The sequence below is a fragment of the Pinus tabuliformis genome, chromosome 4_1 (genome assembly GCF_031772625.1).
Source record: "Pinus tabuliformis cultivar Carrire ecotype Pingquan chromosome 4_1, CPIR1, whole genome shotgun sequence".
NCBI classification, from domain to species: domain Eukaryota; kingdom Viridiplantae; phylum Streptophyta; class Pinopsida; order Pinales; family Pinaceae; genus Pinus; species Pinus tabuliformis.
The window spans coordinates 727,758,678-727,773,331 of record NC_142303.1 but is presented as its reverse complement, the minus strand read 5'-3'; positions in this window follow the sequence as shown (position 1 = coordinate 727,773,331).

The following is a 14,654-nucleotide window of genomic DNA, read 5'->3' as shown; positions in this document are numbered from 1 at the left end:
AAAGTTAGAGAAAATGAAGCACAAAAATAACCCCCACAACAAGTGTGTTAGAAGATGGAGTTATCTGAGTATCATGTTACCTAGAGCATGGGGATGGAATTGCAGTAATATAATAGAGAAAACAAAACTGTGCCCCTCTTGGCCTTCTCAAGCAATAAATCTTGTATATTTGCTCTACACCTACATAACCCATAATAAAATAGAGCGTAATATCAATACGTATGCTGCACCTTAAAAACCCTACCAAACATTATAAGAGGTGATGAAATATTTTTACCTGAGTGTTCTAAAGCATAACCCCAAATCACAGAGAACACCCATTGTAAGACTTGGTGCATCGAGATGTAGTCTAGGGAAGCCGTCAAGACCTTATATTAGAAAACCTTCACTGAGAAACATAGTGGTTGGTAAAAGGGACCAATAGAAATTGAATAGTAACCCAACCAAATAGGCTTGTATGAAATAGTTACCTGGTTGAATAAGGGTTTTAGTCTACTATCATGGCAATATTATAGTATTGATGCTTTCACAATTTGGATCCAATGCTAATAACCACATAGAAATTATCACTCCACAAAATAAATGAATTAGTGGAAGTATGCCAAGGGGTGAAGCACCAGTAACACCATGGAGGAAAAAACCCTTAGACATGGTAGAGTGAATATTAGAGTGGGAGGAAGAATGTGAATGCGGAGGAGTGGGTAGATGGTGCTTAGGCTATGGTTTGACAAGCCAACTTACATCGTTGGATGAACATGATGCATTCACCACCATTCATCTACCTTAAGATGGGAGCTAGCATGTGAAGTCACATGTGGCTACTGAGCTAGAAGGTGAGCATTGGTTGGCTGTATAATAGCGTTTGACCTAAAGTTTAACATGGAATGATAGTATAGAGACAGGTAAGATAAATCACTTACATGTTTCTACATACCCTTGTGATCCCATAATCATTATACTACATAAACCTTATGATGCACTAAGAGTAGGATGCAAACAGGGGTGTGCACTAAGGAGATGCACAAAATATATGCTAATTATGTATCTTAATTAATTAAGGAGTGTTAACACCCAAGCTAATACCTTAGAGAAATTATTAGGATATAGAGAGAAGTAAACTGAAATAATAATGAGGCTAGCTATATTATGTAATGTGAACACCCAACCTTGCATCAAACATAGAATAGAGTACCTTTCATTATCAAATTGGTTACCATAGATGGGACATGGAAAAAAAAAATTGGGTGTCTAACATACCATTACAGAGCTTATGTTATCATCACAGTGTAAAATAAAAGACTTTCACCTTTTCAAATCTAGCAACAATGAATAGATAAACCAATAAATAAATAGTTCCATAATAATAGTTAACTTTCATCATGCAATAGGAAAACAAGTCATACTTATATTTAAACTCATGACAAAAAAATTACTCAGGGCTAGAGAACATTCCTTCGAGCCTTGAACTAACTCCACTAGTTCCCCTCGAGCAAAGATTTTCTTGTGACAAGAATCAACAACCCTATTGATTCTTAAATGGTTTCTTATAATAATTTTTCCTTCCTCAGAACATTTTAGCAGTGTCATGATTTTGGGTCTTCCAACCAATTTACATTGCCCTTTTTGTTATGTTTTTTTCTTTTTTGAAAAAGGTACTTTAATTTTTCTTTAAAGCCCATCTTTCTCTCCCGCAGTTTTTCTACCCAACATGGTATCTTTAGTATCTTTATTGGCCATCATATTAAATCCTTTATATTTCCTCCTAAATATTTCTAGGAGATATTTAGGGGAAGATTTATCTTGTATTTAACCACTAGCAACTATTTCCACTTGGAAAGAATCTTCTAACTATAGCTATCCCTCTTTGAGTATTTTCCAACGTTATTATTTATTATTAATTAATTAATTAATTAGATCATACTACTTTTATTGATCACATCCTTTCACAAATCTATCATGGCTTTCTAACCATCCAATCTAATACCATTCCACATATATACATAGACAATCTTTAACATATAAAATGTAGGGGTGTTACATCTTCCCACCCTTTTATTCAACACCATCCTCTATGTTTGATGTTTAATTTCATTCCTTCACGAACACTGCTAGAAAATCCTCCCACGTTTTTCTCTCCATCTCCCAGGTGGCCTCCTCAGGTGTAAAGTGTTTCCATTTCACTTTAAGTTGAGCAATGTCTCGATCCTAGAGAAAGACTTTTATCTGATCTAATATGTTAAGTGGTTCTACCAAGAAATATCCTTTTGGATTGACCTGTATCAAGTTCCAATAAATTATATCTGGATTATCATGGACACAATTTTTTAACAAAGATATATGAAAAACATTGTGTACTTTTATATGGCTAGGCAATGCTAGCTGATATATTACTAGTCCAATACTGTTTGAAATCTTAAAATTCCCATAGAACTATGGTGCTAATTTTTCATAGGATCCCATGCCTAAGTTTCCTTGGTTTAACTCTTATGTATACATGATCTCCACAATTCATTCTTTTCTCCATACACTTTATCACAACTCAAGGTTTTTCCAACTAGTAATTTCCTATTAACACCACACAGGATGCTAAAAGGAGAATATTTAAGTTTACCTCTGTGGAACAACAATTTAAATATATTGGACATTTTTTTACTTGACTAGTTACCTTTCTCTTTGTGTCGGTTGCTAGCTTTCCAAACCATACATTCTCAAAATTTTCAATTTTCAATTTATATTTTCCTAGAAGTTTTGGACTTATATAACAAAGACTATCCCCTGGGTTAATTAAGATAGCAACAAAATGTTTCAAAATAACACCTTAAATCTCGATCATAGTGGATTGACACTTTGCTTGTCTATCCTCAAGTACTACACTTATTTTTGGCATATTCCTTTCACTATCATTTATTGTTGTACCCTCGTGTTTATTGTATATTCTAAATAGACATGGGATTATGTGGGAAGTCCCTCAACAAGTGATTTCTCCACAACCCCAAAATTTTTATGGTTCTCTTTATTTAACCACACTTATGTTTTTATTATTTAGATCCATGGGTTTGGATCTGGTTTTAGATTGAGGACGCTAGTCGAGACTCCCTCCACTAAATTTCTTCCACTAGTGGTCCCTACAATTTTTTTAAGATATGCATGTTTTTGTCTTTTTTCCCCATTGGAGATCTATGTCTCACCTTACCTTGCAAGGGTCTTAATCCTTCTCCCCTATTTTTCAATTTCTAATGACATAGTATTACTTTCCTCATTGCTTTGCCCATTGTTTTGGGATTGTTGAACTCAATCCTTTCCTTAGAAGAGACTCGTAGGTAGTTCAAAAATATCTACACCTTGGATTTCTCTATATTAATGTAAGGAATATAGCACAGTAGATTTCGGAACATAGCCATAAATTAATCCATAGTTAACTGTTTGAAAGTTAACTCATGAAATTCCTTTGATCTATCATCATAGTATTATTCATTTAGATATCTAAACTTGAATTGTTTTTGTAACTCCTCCCAGGAAACTATGGTTTGTTCTAATTTCTACACGATTTTTACCTCCTCCAATCAGAGGGAATATTTCCTTTGTAACTGGTAAAAAGAAAATCTTTCCCTGAGATTAATCTCATACTCCAAAACTTGGATGTACTTTTTCATATTGAGAAGCCATGCTTCCACATCTTCCTCCTTTTCAATGTCAAACGCCGAGGGTTTTATTTTTTTTAAATTCCCCTTGCAACTCCACTTTCCTCTTTTCTATAGGATAAAATGCACAGTGTATGAAGAATGAAGATACCCTCAAAGTTCTTCTCAAGACCTTTGGAAGACTGTAAGATTATCTACAACCGTCACAAAGTTACATGCATGTTCATAAACAATAACTAACTATCAATGTAAGACAAATAAATTACCTCAAGCCTCCGTGTAGATTTGTTGGAGAGCACAATGCAACTAGGTGGAAGTCCCCTAAGCCGGCTCCAAATCAAGTCCTGCACATAGAAGAGACAAGCATAATCACAACATACAACCTTGATAACTACTACATGAATACATAAAAGAACATCTATTTACAGATAACTAAACTACTCATGCTAAAAAGTATTGGACAAACAAGTTAATGAATGATATTAGCAACACCACAGATTAGATAGTACAACTGGAGTTCTATATTAATGTTGGAAGAGTGATTACAACCATCTGTTACATTAGCCTTCCCTTACCCCTCCAGATTCTCTCTCTCTCTCCCTTCTTACCAACTTCTTATAATTTGAGAAAATGCTCAACAATCAAGTATGCTATCCTTTCAAATGATCTAACATATGTCACCGTCGCCCTAGCTTTGCTTATGTAGCAATTGAGTTAGCATTTCCGTGTTCCTCCATGAGTTCCTTAGGGTAAAAGAAATGAAGTTTCCATGAATTTCGGCTCTTTCCCATTTGCCTCGTTCATTAGGATTAGAAATCCATCAAATAGGTCAAACTTGAGATGTTTCCTTGCTCTTCTTGAGTAGATTTAGGAGCAAATATCTAGATATTTATGAGTCAATTTGCTCCTTTGACCCTTAGAACCTCATTAGGATCCAGTAATGTTGTTCCCAAACTAGCAACTAGAGTTAGTAGGGTCACTAAGACACCCTTAGGCTTACTGAGAACCTTTATAAACCAGGTTGTCAGTGTATAGCCAATGTTAGTGTGGAAACAAGGCATGTGATCTTGGTCTTTGCTTCAGCTATCATGTCTTTCCCCTCTGAGCTGATGAGGGGGTCAATTTGTTGTATAATAGATTCCCCCTAAAGTGTGAGATCAGAGGCTGCGACGATGGCCGAAATACTTTACTTAATTGTAATTTTACTTCTTCGACAAAAAGAGAGAGAGGATCGGAGCTTCGGGTGGTACGGAAACTTGATACAACACACACACACACACACACACACACACATATATATATATATATATAAAACTACTAAAATCATGTCCTGAATCGAGCATTCCCATGCTCAGAAGCTATGTCAGAGTGATTTTCTCCAAAGAGATATGATGATGCTGGTCACCGATAAGCACAATGCAGATTTGGTGTCATAATAGAATCATCCTAATAAACTATCTCCAAAAAGCAATATACACAACTTGGGAGAGGAAAGAGGGCTGAGTGATGCAAGCCTCTACCCAAGGTCTTGATTTCTGCTTCATTGAACAACATAGATTGATACATGTGAATATATGCATTGATGTCAAACATGCACGGAATCATCTGATTACCAGTCAATAATGGAGACTGTTAAGAGATGCAAGGAAGGCCACCAATAATGGTAATGATCTCCAAGATGCGCAGTACAATCTAACGAGTGTGAAAGATGTTTTTATGAACACCCGTAGAATCACTTAACCAGGAGCCAATAATGAGAACCTCTGATCAAACACAATGAAACTTGCCACTAATGTCTGCAAGTACCAAGACACTGAATGTGTTTCTGGGTTGCCTTCCTAGATAGAGTGTTGAATTTGATAGGAAGATACATGTCGAAAGTTAGACAATAATGTGTCCTACATCAATTGACACGAAACGGGACAAGAATGATTTGATTTTTTGAGGAATCTTTGAGCATTGGGTCTAAGAAACAGAGGGCATGATGAAAGGATATGCTTGATGGATTGATGGAAGAAACAAAATGTTAACCCTTGAACAATAGAAGGCATGACAATGGTTTTAACCATGTAGCACTAGAATCACGAACACCAAATAGTATCAGGATACAGAGATGCAGGAACATAGGGGTATTTAGGCTAAACTCATAGGATGGTAGGATTCATATTGAGAGGCCATCACAAAAAAGGTTTATTTGAGGGAGTGCCATGTTCAATGGAATGACTGCTTGCAAACCGCGCTTTCTAATACTGAATGTAGTTGTATTGTCTACTTTCCCCGTTTGATTAGTTTAGTGAGTCCAGACGGGTAAACTCGTCGATCTTTTCATATTTTAAGAGTCTGAAAAGGACCACAAAAAGAGCAACTCTCTGCCCTATCTGATTAGTTTAATGAGTCCAGATAGGAAAACTCATCGATCTTTTCATGTTTTGAGAGTCTGAAAAGGATCGTAAAAAGAGCGACTCTATATCTTGTCTGTGTAATTTAATGAGTCCAGACTAGACAACTCGGTGGTCTTTTCATATTTAGAGAGTTCGAAAAGATCGTAAAGAACAACTCCATGGTGGTCTCTTTATGAGAGTTGTTAACCAGGTGCGACAAAAGGTTAATAGTATCCCAAAATCGGTTACTTTTCTGTGACTTAATCTATTGAATTTGGATAAAGAGAAACCTATGTTTAATAGATATCGACCTCATTTTGTTATGAGTATGAGGTGACGGACTAAACTCATTTTTCATTGTGAATTTTTAATGAGTCATGCGACGACAAAATCAATACCTTCATCAAATTTTAACGAGTCAAATGAAGAAAACTTAAGGTATATTTTTTAGTTTATTGAGCAAGGAATAAGAGGTAAAAGAACTGCTCATTCCTTCTTCGTATATTTAACAAGCCCGAAGAAGGGGAAAAGCTCGGGTAGTTTTTGGTTTAAGAGCAAGAAATGGTCCCAAAAAAGCAAGTGCTCTTGTTGCTGTCGTAGATTTTTTAAGAACCTGATGACAGAACCTCAGGATTTTTTAGTTTAATGCGCAAGAAAAGTACCTAAAAGAATTCTCGGGTCATCCTTATAAATGTTTAATGAGCCTAAAGAAAAAACTCGGGATTTTTTCAATTTTATGAGTGAGAAAAAAGAGCCTAAAAAGAGTGCTCTAATGATCTTTTTCAGTTTAATGAGCTAGAAAAAGAGCGAAAAAGATCTACTCGTACTATCGTCATATGTGTTAACAAGCCCAATGATGACAAACTCAGGGATTTTTCAATTCAAGAGCAAGAAAAGGTCCCAAAAAGGACATTCTCATATCTTTGTTGTAGTATTTTAACGAGCCCAAATAAGGAGACTCGGGGATTTTTGGATTAACGAGCAAGAAAAACAACATAAAAAGAATGCTCGGCCTTCGTCGTGGTAGTTTAATAAGCCTGAAGAAGGAGACTCGAGGTTTTTTCAGATTAACGAGCAAGAAAAATACCATAAAAATAATGCTTGCTCTTCTTCGTGGTAGTTTAACGAGCCCGAAGAAGGAGACTCGAGGATTTTTCAGATTAACGAGCAAGAAAAATACCATAAAAGGAATGCTCGATCCTTCTTGATCTCATGCTTGACAATAGAAGGGTCTATGTCATGCATTTCCTCATAATACCAAGGGAAAACATCAAAGAAATCCTTAAAAGGTTAGGTGAAGCTCACAATTTCCTCAAGATTGTGATTGGCTCCAATCTGTTTGTTTTCCACGATGCCTGTCTTGACTGAAATATCGATGAGCAATGTCTTTGAAAGATGGCCCATGTTTTCCTCTGAGTCCAAAGCTTGGATAGTCGTATAAGGTGAGGAAACAATTTCAGATGCATCAGATGATAGGATTTGTAGAGGCATCATGTCCGAATCAGATATCGAAACACAATGGTGCGAGTCCTCCTAAGGTCACTCTTCTAAACTCATGACTTCTCTAATAGCATCATCCATAGGTAGGACATGATTGGGTGGATCGAAAGAAGGAGAGTTTATGGGAGGGGCAGTGGGAACTTTGGCTGTAACCAAAGTGACTGGAGATTTGATTGCAGATTGAATGGCTTGGTAGGCCAATTCAGCTGGTGACAACGACATTTGTTCTCTGTAAGTTTCAATGTCTGAATGGGCTGAGAGGATCGAAGGATCTATCAGTTTGTGAGGAATGGATGAAACCATAAAGATCGCATGTGGAACCGTGGGCAGTGGAAGAGAGAAATAACCCATCAGGGAAGGGCCCTTCAGTAGACCAATATCGATACTAACATAAGAGTTAGGTACACTACCCACTAAGGGTACAAAGCTGCTAGGTAATGGGGAGTAATCTAGGGTGCAAAAGAACAGGTAGTCTACTGTGGCAATCTTTCCATCTAAGGGAAATAGGATGATATGGAAGACCAAAGACACAATGGCATTCATGGCATAAGTCCAAGTGTGTCCCAAAAGCAGATTATAGTCGAGTTTATGATCCATGACTTCGATATCCACCGTTACCATTTTCCCACTCAGAGTCATGGGGTAGTCAACAAGGTAGCCTTTTGGGATGAAAGTGTGGCTGTCAAAAGCTTTAAGATAATTCGATGACAGGGATACGGTTGGAGAACCCAAAGCGAGCCATCATGAAGTCGACATGATGCAGGTAGAAGAACCTTCATTGATAACATCTCTATGTATACCTTTACCTTTCGAAAAGATTTTCACCTGAAATGCAAGCTGGTGGGAAAGGGGAGGTTTACACTTTTCCATGTCAAAAATTACAAGCATGGAATCCTATGGGTCGATACCACCAATAGCCGAAAGCAAAGATTTCCTTTGTGCTAGACATGTTTGTAATACTTTAAGTGTCGATATAGCTGATGGCACTTGTGCCAAGTCTTCTACAATGTTGTAGTTTTAGGTGGCACGTGTAGATGTATTGTGCATGGTGCATCTAAGTGCCCCTTTAGGGGGGTGAATCACAAGGTCAGCAATTGTCCTTTAGGTATGAAAATCGTTAGGTAGCGGTGGGTTTTGACTTAAGGAAGGTTCCTCTGCATAAGTGACAGGAGCTCCATAAGATTTGGCTCTGGTTTGTAGATCTACTGTTTCAAAGGTGTAAATGGTAGAGGATCCCTCACCAGCTGAAGGATGTTGCAAACCACCATTGCCCCCTTGCGGGGGTTTGGGTTGGTTTGCAATAAGGTGTTGCTACTGCTAAGCGGGGAAAGGATTATTCAGGATAGTAGGGCTCCTTCCGGTGTACTTTTTAGCAATTGAATCTGTGCATTCCTGAAGACACAGACGGAGATATGTCATGTGGTATTGCACACAGATTTTGCAAGGGAATCAGGCCGATTTATCCTTTCCATCATCATAAGGTGCAACAACGTCCTGCTTTGGGTTTTGCTGCTTTGTTGACTTTTCCTGAGAAGGAGCGGCCTTTCTCTTATTCTTCTTGTTCTTACCACGGGGTTTTTGTGTAGATTGCACAGAGTTTATCGGGGTGGTAGGAAGAGCAGTCGATTTGGTAGAGGGGTCCACTGACATCTGGGCAATGTGACCAATGATTTGTTTCACAGCAGCCCCAGAGGTTGCGTCGATAATCGCATCGTCGTGTGCTTTGGGGTGCTAAGTAGTGGAAACATTGGAGTTACAAGGGGCATTGGGGATTATGTCATAAAGAGTGCCAGACTGTGAATATATCAGGTCTAAGTGTTGGGCATGACATATGGATTGGTCTTTTGTGACTGCACCACCTAAAGTGACATGTTTAACGATTCGCCGGAGTAGGGACTTGCAGAACCAGTCTGCTAAGAGATATTCTAGAAGGGGAGCTTTGACTAACCCCCACCTATGTCTCCATTTATGTATATGATCAGAGATGTAGGTGGCTATATCTTGATGTAATGAAGTCAAGAGCTCTGTCCCAGTCTCATAGTGGATGGGTAGCTGGAAGTGCTTTAAGAATTCCATTGCTAGAGCATCGAAGGTATTTACTGATGCGTGTGGTAACTCAATGTACCACTTAGTTGTGTTGCCAATGAGGGTGCGGGGAAAAAGATGTAACCGGACACTATTGTCCATCATCGAGTTGGAAACACACCAAAGATGATAGGTGGTGATATGGGTGCCTGGATCCTCCCCTTTTTTCCCTTCGAACTTGGGGATGTCTGTTGGTATTTTATGTGGGATTGGTGACCAAAGTAAGTTATGATAGATGTGGTCATTTGTCAGTTTGTACAAGTCAGGGATATCCAACATTGCTAATAAGGAAGAGTGTGTGGCGCCCTCGACTCAGACCAAGGCGATGACATATCACTTGAGGATCCTTGGGGTCCTCCCATCATTTGACTCCCAATATTATACATAGGCTGCGTGGTATATTAGTCTCCTTGGGGTATGGCATTGTAGTGTGGATTTCCATGGGGAATATGATGTTGGGGTATAGAATTATCCCTAGGATAAGCACTACCCCTTTGACTCATTTGAATCTGTGAGTAGGGAACCCCCATGGATTGGTTGGGACCTCCTTGAGGATTCTTGCCTGCCACAGAACTAGCCATATGTCCTTGGTTGCAGACCATATTGTTGGTGGATGGCAACCGTGCTAATAGTGCTATATTGAGCATTATAAGGAGCGTTGTATGTAGCACTTGTCGAAGGTATACAATTTGACACTAAAGGGGTGGAACCTGGCATCGGCTCGGTTCCACTCATGGAGGGTGTCATGTGAGTGGCTGTACTTGGGACAAATGGGATAGCAGGGTTCACCATCAATGGTGTGGTGGTGACTGTCGAATGGGGAAGTGGTGGAGGACCAAAAGTGTCCACAAAGTTCCATGACTAGTTAGTCATCGATAGGATGGATGGAAATTTTCCTTCTAAAGTGACAAGGAGTACAGGTGCCACGGGAACCAAGAGTGGGTCCAATGGATTTGTGAGCAGAGGGTTAAAGGGAGGAACAAATCCTTCAGTAAAGAAATTGTCTGGTAAACTTGAATTGTCGGTTGTCCAAACAGATTTTGTGTGAGATCTAGGAGACTCATTCCTTGAAGATGGGGAATTTGGTTCATTGAAGCTCAACGGATCTTCCAGAATGAGTGGAGAAATTCCTAAAAATCGTCTAGATTGACGAAAACGACTGGATGTAGCCACAGTGACCATTAATTTTTATCAATAAATTTTATCATGATATTTGTTAAAGTCTCAATGATATCACACGAGTACCTAAAAATTAGAAAAAATACACTAAGTCGATCAATAAAGAAACAGAGGGAAATCACCCTGTCCTACAAGCATCGATCATTGGAGATGAAACCCAGTATCACAATGAATAACAGAGAGGGATGACCAAATGTACAGTTACGGTTACTCTAGAGCTTCGCTTGAACGTCAGATTAAGGAGCCAAGTACTCTCGTGATGATGATCACCCTCCCAAAAACTGAAGATAGAGTATGTCCATCTGTGTCAAGTACTAGGGCAGCCCACCCCAATCACCTTGTGTAAGTCCCTAAACGCTTGGCCACTAAGGATACCTCAGATCACAGACACTACCGGGGGGGACATAGTCGCAGACAATACTCTGTGTGGGCAGGATACCTGAGTCTCGTACTCAGCACCAAAATCCTTGAAGGGATCCCCAATACACAAAATACCCAAAGGATTTGCAGGCGAAGGCGGGCTACCTTCACTTACAGTTCGATGTTGTCTCATATTTAGCTCTACATTTAATGGAGTGGTCCCAGTAGTATGAGTGCAGAAGGAATTTTCTCTCTTTTAATGACACTAGTTTTGGTTTCTGATCTTGGGCAGTTTACTCACACCGCCTAGCCCAAGATCCTAGCCTGAACTAATGTTTGTTTGCTCAATAAAGAGTTATTGATTGCTTTTAGGTAAATTTTATGTGTACTTTTTTAGTGTCTATGGTAGGTGAGTTGACGTATGAAATGTGATGGGACTCTGACTAAAAAATCATGCACAAGACAATGCTTTAAAAAATATTCAATTCGATGAAAACAAGTTGTATTCTACAGGTGAGAGTCTTTCACATAATCATATTTTTTCCATGCATCTTAGTCATTATAACACATGCATAACCAACATAAATCTTTCCAATTCTTTCCTAATGACTATTTGAAACCAAAATAAAGTAGCTTTTAACTAGCTAAACAGAAGAATGAATAAAAAATGTGGATCTTTCTTTCATAAAAAATGCTTTTAAGAAAGAAAAAAAACTTATTTCCTGAAAAAAAAATTCTTTCAGGACACATATTTTGCTAACAAAATGCAGTTATAAACCCTCTTTCAGTCCATGAGCAGGCTTCCTATCCCCTTGAGTTTGCCGACATGGCTGTATATCAAGATTTTAAGGGACTAACGCTCTATAGCAGTGGCCACAAAGAGTTACTGGTTCCACTAACGCTCTGTGTATGCAGAGACAGAGCTTTATAAAGCACTGTGTAGTCTACAAACCTGCATTAGTATGGGAAAACAACTCAAAACAGGGCCTTTTGGATCGGATTCAAGGTTGAATATGTGAAGGTAGAATGCAACAAGGTTTTGGTGGGTCAGAAAGGGAATGTAGAAGTATAGGGAGGTCTTAGAAGGAGGAGCAAACTGAGAACTATCCGAGTAAACTAGGAACTAGATGTATAGTCCCCAGTGGAGTCGCCAATTCTACTACAGGATAAAATGCACGGTGTATGGAGAATGAAGATACCCTCAAAGGTCTTCCCAGGACCTTTGACAGACTATAAGATTATCTGCAATTATCACAAAGTTACAGGCATGTTCATAAACAATAGCTAACTATCAAAGTAGTACAAATAGATTACATCAAGCCTGTGTGTAGATTTGCTGGAGAGCATAATGCAACTGGGTGGGAGTCCCCTGAGCTGGCTCTAGATCAAGCCTTGCACATAGAAGAGACAAGCATAATCAAAACATACAACCTTGATAACTAATACATGAATACAGAAAAGAACATCTATTTACACATAACTAATATACTCATGCTAAAAGGTATTGGACAAACAAGTTAATGAATGATCATACCAACACCATGGAGTAGACAGTACAACTACAGTTCTATATTAATGCTGGAAGAGTGATTACAACCATCTGTTGCATCAGCCTTCCCTTACCCCTCCAGCTTCTCTTTCTCTCTCCATTCTTACCAACTTCTTTTGATTTGAGACAATGCTCAACAATCATGTATGCTATCCTTTCAAATGATTTGACCTCTATCACCATAGCCCTAGCTTTGCTTATGAAGCAATTGAGTTAGGGTTGCCAAGTTCCTCCATGAGTTCCTTAGGGTAAAAGCAATGAAGTTTCCAAGCTTTTCAACGCTTTCCCATTTGCCTCCTTCATTAGGATTAGAAATCCCTCTAATAGATCAAACTTGAGATATTTCCTTGCTTTTCTTGAGTAGATTTAGGAGCAAATATCTAGATATTTATGAGTCATTTCGCTCCTTTGACCCTTACAACTTCATTAGGATCCACTAACATTGTTCTCAAACTAGCAACTAGAGTTAGTAGGGTCACTAACGCACCCTTAGGCTTACTGAGAAGCTTTATAAAGCAGGTTGTTAGTGTATAGCTAGCATTAGTGTGGAACCAAGGCATGTGATCTTGGTCTTTGCTTCAGTTATGATGTCTTTCCCCTCTGAGCTGATGAGGGGGTCAATCTTTTGTATAACACTCTTCCTTCTGGGTGTCTTGAGATAAGTTTCTTTTTATTCGTCTCCACTCTCATATTTTTCTATTTTTGTCTCCAATTTTTTCTTTTCAACGATTATATTTTTCCTCCATCTTCTCCTATCCCTGTTAGTATATTTTTCTATTAAATATCTTATCATCTTTTCTTGTTCTTTAGTAGTCTTCAACAAACATTCATTATTGGTTCTGAGGTGAGCTAGCTCTTCCTGTAGACCTCTTATGATCTCTATAAGTTGAGTTTCAGGTGGGGTATTTCCTCTTACAAATTCGACATAAATTCCTTCTCCTTCTACCAAAGGTAAATTTGAATCATCTTTCATTCCATCCTATAACTTTGCTTCACTTGAGTACCTTATAGTGAACACTATCTCATTAGATTACACATTCAACCTATGCACAATACCATTCAATTAATTTTAATTATGGGATTCCTTTGTAGTTCAAGTTTTGAAAATTGGTCTCTGATACCATATGTCCTGTCCCCAATTCAAAATCGTTTTTTCCATATTTATACTTTCTAAACTCATAAGAGATTTTTTAATTAATAAAAATTTGTTAAGGGTTTTTTGTATTTTTGTGATTCAATTAAACCTAATCATTTTCCTTTCTATTATTTGTTACGATACTCTATGTTACAACTTGTATTTCCAAGAAATATCAATTATTTATGGTACCTATGTGGCCATTAAATTAATTCCATAGATATGACAATGACCTAGGTTTTGGTACACTTAATAATTCCTATATTGATCATTGTTTACTACTTCAACCATTAACTTCCACATTTTGATACGGCATAATTTTGTGATACTTATGATTCATAAAGTTAAAATCCCTATGTTTGTATGATGGGCATTATTGGGGGAGTTTCATTGGCGCTCCCTCTCGTAGTCATGTGCTTGTCACATGCCTTCCCCCACCTGGTTGTATCCAACAGTGACCAATCATTGAGCATATCCAAGAGCTGAATTCGATTTGGCTTTTAATCTAACCATAGCTTTTATTTTTCTGGTTCATCTTCTCTGATCAAAGATGTCGTGCTATAGATAATTACTACAGGGGAGGGGCATACTTGCTAGTTATTATAGATGACACTCACCGAGAGAGATTTTGTTCCCAACACTTAGAACTTACAAGTTTCTGCGTGTCACTCGTTTAGGTAATATTTTTCCTTTTGTTATTGTAAACTTAAATTGTTGAGGTTAATGGCTCAACGCTCCTTCTTGGGGTAAAGCATGGCTACCTCTTAAATGTATTGTCACATGTTTACTAGAGAAAACTCGATGGATTAATTGTGTTTCCTCTT